The following is a 7,115-nucleotide window of genomic DNA, read 5'->3' as shown; positions in this document are numbered from 1 at the left end:
CCAGAGGCTGATCTTCAGCAGGTAACAAAGGCTGTGATGTAGCAGTTAGGCTTGCAGCACTGCAGCCTCCATTTCTACCTGCACCTGTTTCCACAGTAGAATTGCCGTGGAGGTCGCTTTGAAATCTCTCGGGGCTGCTTTTCAACTGCTTTGTGTTGTTGTCTTTGTGTTCTTTGTGTTCAAAGTTAAACACTAACAGAAAGATCTTTTGCGTGTCCTCATTAGGATAGGGATTTGTGTCAGTGTGTGCAGCCCGGAGCCTAAGGTACACATCGTTAACTGGTAATTATGTGGCAAAGCATTTCAGGTTTACATGTCACATATTGTAAACGTAAAAATGTATTTCTTCAGAGAGTAATTAAGTAATGTAATGCATTACTTTAAATAAAGTAAAAGTAATGTGTAATACATTTTGTACTTTTTTTGAGTAACGAGTGTTTTTGGCATAATTTCAACATTCGTCTTGTTCTGATTTGGTCTTTGTGCTCAGCTGGAGAGAGCTGGAGGGAAGGACAGGATGAGATAAGAAAGGATTTAAAGTGGGAGAGAGTAAGAGAAAGAGAGAGAAAGGGGGGGCGAGGGGGAAGGAAGTGTCACTTTTAACATTCTTCACTGGAGAATCATCCAAACCTTAATCCTGGTTTATATTTAGAATCTCAGACATACAAAGATTAAAATTTTGCTCAGTGCAGGTTTCAAAACACATACATTTAATAATAATACATTTTATTTATAAGCACCTTTCATGACACTTAAGGACACTTTTAAAGGGAGAAAACAAGACAAACCACAAAAAAGCACAAACAAGAAACTGAAATGACCAAAAGAACGTTTAATCATCATAAAGTGTGGAATTGGGACATTTTAATGATTTATCAAAGAATATACAATTTGTGCAAAAGTCTTGAGCCACCTATTCCTGGGAAATAGGTGCAGCAATTTATGGAAACACATGCAAACATACATGGAAATACACACTGCTTTAATAATATTGAGACCCAGGATCTGGAGGCTCAGGAGTTTTGCACAGTACTGTATCATGTTTCCCATGATGCAGTTGATGCTCTTTGTTTTCTTTTGTCACTAGTGTAGAAATAATCATCTGTTAATCTGTGACTTTTATTACTTGGAGCTATTATATCATCTTTGAAGTAATGTCTTTGTTGCCAACCAAACAACACTAAATGTTTTATTAACCCACAGAAGCTGCTTTATATTGGTAGAAGGACTCTTATGTATCAGTGAATAGTCAGCCATCTTGCTATCGTCCCGGCCTCTTGACTTTCTAGTAAAGCTTTGAGCGTCACACTCTGGGTGCAAACAAAGCTGGGAGTGCGATGGAGTCCAAAGATGTCTTGATCCTGGATACCTTTTTTCTTTCTCGTGCTCTCTGTCACACACATGCCCATCAACACACAAGCACGCACACACCTGGTTCCCTGGTGAGTCTGCTTGTAAAAGACTTCCTGAAATACCCTGTTATTGTCATCCTGTGGAACTTTGCAGCAGAATGATCTGATTTTCTCAGCTTCCCTTTATTGTGCCGCTTTAACACATGCACATTTATTCTGACACACAAACAAACACACGGACGGACAAGCGGGATGGAAACAGCCCCATCACCTCTCTTGCAGTCAGGCAAGCGTGTGTGTGTGTGCTGCACCTAGAGACTCAGATCTGCAGGCTGTCACTTTGCTATGGGAGTCAATCATTATTTCATCTATGTGAATGTGCATGTGGGGCTATGTGAGTGTATTTTGTCCCTTTTACTTATCTCTTTAGTCACCTAAAGGCTAATGTGAATTTACATTTACCAGTCTTCTTTTATAAACCCCTTTCTTACACATCTGCCGTAATGTTCCATCTAAAACACTCCTACGGCCTTAGAAAACATGCCTGTGATGTACCGCAATCATATCACTGCTACTCTGTGCCTGAGCTTGTCAAATACAGACGTAACTGTCATCAAAATCCCACTTCCTTACATGCACGCCCCATGCTGCTGATGCATGTTTGTTGCAGTTACGCAGGGCGGTGAGCTTTAATGCAGTAATTACTACTCTACACATAAATGTGTTAAAGGCCATTGCGACACTCAAAATTGCTATTCTACACAGCAGTGAAAGGGCAGGTCAGTTAATAAAAAGAATGGTAATCACTCAGAGTATTTATAGATATTTTATTACCTGTAAGCTTAATCTGTAACCCAATAACCCACAACTTTATGTTTAAGTACTTCAAACCAGTTTGCTTGCATTGTAATTTGTGATTTATTTGGCTTTTTTATTCTTTAGCTTTTGCTGTTTTTGCAAATGGATAAAAGTACTGGGACACCTCCACATTAACACAGGAGTTCCGGTAGCACTTTCTATTACAGCTCGGTAATAATGTGGTAATAAGGGGGTAATAATGGGGTAACAAGCTGGAAACAAAAGGTAATAATGGGGTAATATACAGGACATTATCATCCAATTACCAAGGTAATTACCAGCTAATATCCAAGTAATACCACTAGTAACAACAGCGAAAAAGCTGGAAACAGAAGGTAATAATGAGGAAATTTAACGGTTATTGCCATCCAATTATCAAGGTAATTACCAGCTAATATCAAGTAATACTGCTGGTAACAACAGCGGTTACAATTGAGTAATATTCCACTGAAATTTATGTAAATGGATCGTAAGGCCCCCAAAACTGATGGTAATGCTGTGGAAACAGAGATATGCCCATGAGGCTAAACCCTTTAGTAATAGTAGCTTAAAAATGTGGTAAAAATATTGTATGGAGATAGCAATAAGGAAGTAATGTTTATGCATTTAACTTTTCATAATTTTTAATAAATTGTAATAAACGCAAAATTATGAAGTAATATTGGCTAATGTTTTAACATAATAGGATGGTATTACCATGTTATAAGGCTTGGATTAATTATACCTTAGGTTCTCAGCATTCTGCTTTGCTTAATAGCCTAAATATTATGCTTAATGCTTTGGCTTATTAAATGGAAATATTTATGGTAATTTCTTTGTAATAAGCAGGAATCAGGGCTGCAAAATGCAAAACCGACTGTTTCTATGCAATAACCTATTTAAGTAAACTACAACAAGTGTGAGCATTATCTGGAAATAATGGTGGTAGTTTCTGTGTATTAAGCAGGAATCAGGGCTGCAAAATGCAAAACCGACTGTTTCTATGCAATAACCTATTTAAGTAAACTACAACAAGTGTGAGCATTATCTGGAAATGCTCATGGTAGTTTCTGTGTAATAAGCAGGAATCAGGGCTGCAAAATGCAAAACCGACTGTTTCTATGCAATAACCTATTTAAGTAAACTACAACAAGTGTGAGCATTATCTGGAAATAATGGTGGTAGTTTCTGTGTAATAAGCAGGAATCAGGGCTGCAAAATGCAAAACCGACTGTTTCTATGCAATAACCTATTAAAGCAAACTACAAGAAGTGTGAGCATTATCTGGAAATAATGGTGGTAGGTTCTGTGTAATAAGCAAGAATCAGGCTTGTAAACTGACTGTATTTATTGCCAAGTTAATCACTGAATAAAACAAAAGTCAAGAGTTCTGATGATGAACTGGAAACACATGGAAAATGCTAAACTACCTGTTTGAAAAACATTAAGTATTAGATTTAAAAAAATAAACATGCATAAAACACTCATTAAAAGCTCGCTGGAAAATAACTGCATTGTATTTGTTTGAGGATCACAATATTAAGCATAGCTAAGAGGTCTATTTAAAATAGTTTTTGAAATTGCATAGGAGTGTAGAAGATCCTCTGTCACAGCACATTTTATATCTGGATGACAATGGAATACATATTTTAAATGTCCAATACACAAAAACAAAATGCCATCCATCTATGCATTTTTTCCAGGGGAGCTGGACCCTGTCTCAGCTGTCATTTGCGGGAGATGGGCTACACATTGGACAGGTCACCAGTCTGTCATCGGGCTAATGCCGAGACGAACTATTCACATTTACAACTAGGGTCAATTTACACAGTCAGACCTAGAGCTAATCACCAATTTATCTAACCCCATGCATGACTGTGGGAGGAAGCCAGAGTAGCCAGAGAGAGCCCACACAGATCTGGAGATAACATACAAACTCCATGCAAAAAGGCTCCAGCCACAGGGGTGATGTTATTGTACTGGATGTATGGCTCTTATATCCTTGAAAAGGCGACCAAGGGGTCCATTTCTGTGTTGTCTACCCAGCCAGTAGTTCCACTCAATAAAATGTAGGATCTCTCTCAGTGACTTCTCAGTCATGTTGCCTCTGAAACGGTACACCTCTTGCTTAAAGGTTCTCCAGGACCTTTCTATATGCTGGGTATGTGCTCCTGTAGCAGGGTGAACAAAAAACCTCTGGTGATTGACTTGGTAGTGTATATACCCATGTTGCCTCAGTCTGCAGTAGGAACGCCAAGAGTCACTCAAAATTGTACTTGCAGGTCTAACATATCGCTGTATAATAGGAAGTAGTCTTTCAGAATTTCGTCTGCGAACAAATTTCAACACAGGCCTCCTTCTCCGTTGATTGACTTCCAACAATCCAAAAACCCAGCCTCTCCTGCGCCAAGTAGCACCAAATCGCCCGCGTGCATACTGAAAAATTAGAAGTTTTTGGAAAGAGGACAGTGTTAAGGCATGATTTATTTGCAGTTGTCTGAACAACAATTTCATAGATACAGATGTACCTATCACCATTATTCACCAATTAATATCTTAAATAAATTCATATCTTTACCTTTCTCTTGTGACAAAACTTGCTCTCATCAATGACAACAAAACCATGTCTTCCACCTATTCTCATTTTCCCCATCCTCTTCAGGTGCTTAACTGCTTGCACACACACCCTCCTTAGTGTCTTGGACATCTTGGACAAAGTGCGGCTGCTTCCACAGACTCCCTCTTCAATTAAGTCCACTTGCCTCAGTCTTAGCCCTTGTGCAAACCTGCAGCAATGTAGTAAACCTATATGAATAATGTTAATGTGATATTAACACAGTTTATTACTGACTTCTTAATCATGTAAAAGGTGTTACTGTTATGTCACATGTATGAAATTATTATAAAATAATAATGTGGTAGAATAGAAGGGATATTACTAAAGGTGGTTCTACACACTACTTAATCATGGGGTGTACTTAGTTAGTACTTAATTTTCATATACTGCTTCTTCATTTTTGCGTAGCTTTTATTAAATAAATAATGAAATGTTGTTGCTGCTCATTCAAGGTTGCATTTACCTAATTTTACAACAGTTTGTGTTTAATATTATGCTATGAGTCAAAATAGTTTACTACATGCAGTACATATGTACTTACTGTTTATCATGACTATATGTATGTCTGTGTAACAAACCTATGCATGAACATCATCCAAGAAGTCAAGGAGGAGCGAGAGCCTGAGAAAATAGACCCATCTCTTATGGATTTGGACATGAATCTATTATGTCTTCGACACACCCTTTGAACAAAATATGCCATTTGGTAAAACATAATGAATACATGAATTAATACATTAAATATCAATAAACAACAATAATAATATTTTAAATTTTTGTGACTGTGCTGATTAGCTGATGGTATTTTACAAAATGTCTTACTAAAGTACTTTCAAAGTACTCTCCAAATGCAAATAACTAACCTAGAAATGTGTAATTCAGGCATATGGTGTAGGAGTCGGTGGAAGGAGACACGAGCAGGTATGTAGTCTCAGCTTTATTCGTAAAACACACAACAACTAGAACTCCAAATATAACTCCTGCAAAAGGAGGAGTCAAGCCCTTTTATCCCAGGCCTCTCTCTCCCGCCTTTTCCCTATCTATTCCGGTCTCTCTCTTCGCAATAAGAGCTTGGGGCATTCTGGTGTGAAATGTGCATATATGTGGCCACCACACAGGCCCCCCCTGAACACACAGAATGGCAAACAATACAATAATAAAAACAGCAACCATTTTCAACTCAACATAGCAAAAATAAAATACCACATCAAGAGTATCTCCTAGGGGGTTTAACAAGGCGGCCACTACGGCTGTGCTTGGCGACCACAGGTGGTGAAAACGAGGGAGGGGCATAGCCCCGACTACGGCGAGACTGCCCCCTCGCAGGGGAAAAAACAGCAGCTGGGGGCAGGTCCTCCGAGTGAGGCATAGAAACGGGAGGACGACCGCGGCGCGGAGGTTGGGCCAACTCAATAGGACCATCCGGAAACATGTGAGCAGGCTTAAGGCGATCCACCGAAACCCGCTCCTGACGACCTCCCAGCTCAACCAAAAAATCCTTAGGTCCCACCTCTAGCACACGGAATGGACCATCATAAGGAGGTCGAAGTGGAGAACGGTGCGCGTCATGGCGGATAAAAATGTACTTGGCAGACATCAGGTCCTTTGGCACATATGACTGTGGAAGGCAGTGATGCGCCGCTACTGGGGCCAAAAACCTATCATTCCCCGGGAAAACCGGCCCGCTCCTTTTGTCGGCCCCCGAAGCAGATGCACCAGGAAGGAATTCCCCTGGAACCCTCAAAGGCTGGCCCAGGACCAGCTCGGCTGAAGAAGACTGCAGGTCCTCCTTAGGTGTCGCACGCAGGCCCAGCAGGACCCAAGGAAGGCGGTCAACCCAGCTGCTGTCCACCAGCGCAGCCCGTAAGGCAGCCTTCATGGTACGGTGGAACCTCTCGCAAAGGCCATTGGACTGCGGGTGGTACGCGGTAGTGCGATGGAGTCTGACGCCAAGGTTCTCCGCCACAGCAGTCCACAGCTCAGACGTGAACTGAGGACCCCTGTCAGATGTCAAGTCAAGCGGTACGCCAAACCGAGATACCCAGGAGGAGACGAACGCACGAGCAACATCTGCTGAGGTGGTTGACGCCAAAGGAACTGCTTCAGGCCACCGAGTCGTCCTGTCCACCATTGTCAGGAGATGGGTGAAACCCCGGGAAGGGGGAAATGGACCTACCAGGTCTACATGGACATGTTCGAACCTTCTCTGTGGTATGGGAAAGTGCTCCAGAGGGGATTTGGTGTGTCGTTGCACTTTGGCGCGCTGACAAGCAACACATGAGGAAGCCCACGCCCTGACCTCTTTCCGG

The 7,115-nt window shown here is 41.1% G+C and overlaps 1 long non-coding RNA gene across 1 annotated transcript; it reads right to left on the bottom strand.

Annotated features, from left to right (window-relative positions):
• Positions 1-3,537: 3,537 nt before the first annotated feature.
• Positions 3,538-5,585, bottom strand: LOC115787230 (uncharacterized). Its single transcript, XR_004020484.1, has 3 exons — positions 5,385-5,585; positions 4,768-4,975; positions 3,538-4,625 (listed from the first exon to the last, which is right to left on the bottom strand). It is a non-coding gene; the product is annotated as an uncharacterized LOC115787230 (long non-coding RNA).
• Positions 5,586-7,115: the final 1,530 nt, after the last annotated feature.

This window comes from Archocentrus centrarchus, chromosome 1 (genome assembly GCF_007364275.1).
Source record: "Archocentrus centrarchus isolate MPI-CPG fArcCen1 chromosome 1, fArcCen1, whole genome shotgun sequence".
NCBI lineage: Eukaryota > Metazoa > Chordata > Actinopteri > Cichliformes > Cichlidae > Archocentrus > Archocentrus centrarchus.
The sequence above is the reverse complement of the archived record's forward strand: the minus strand, read 5'-3'. Positions and strand labels throughout refer to the sequence as shown.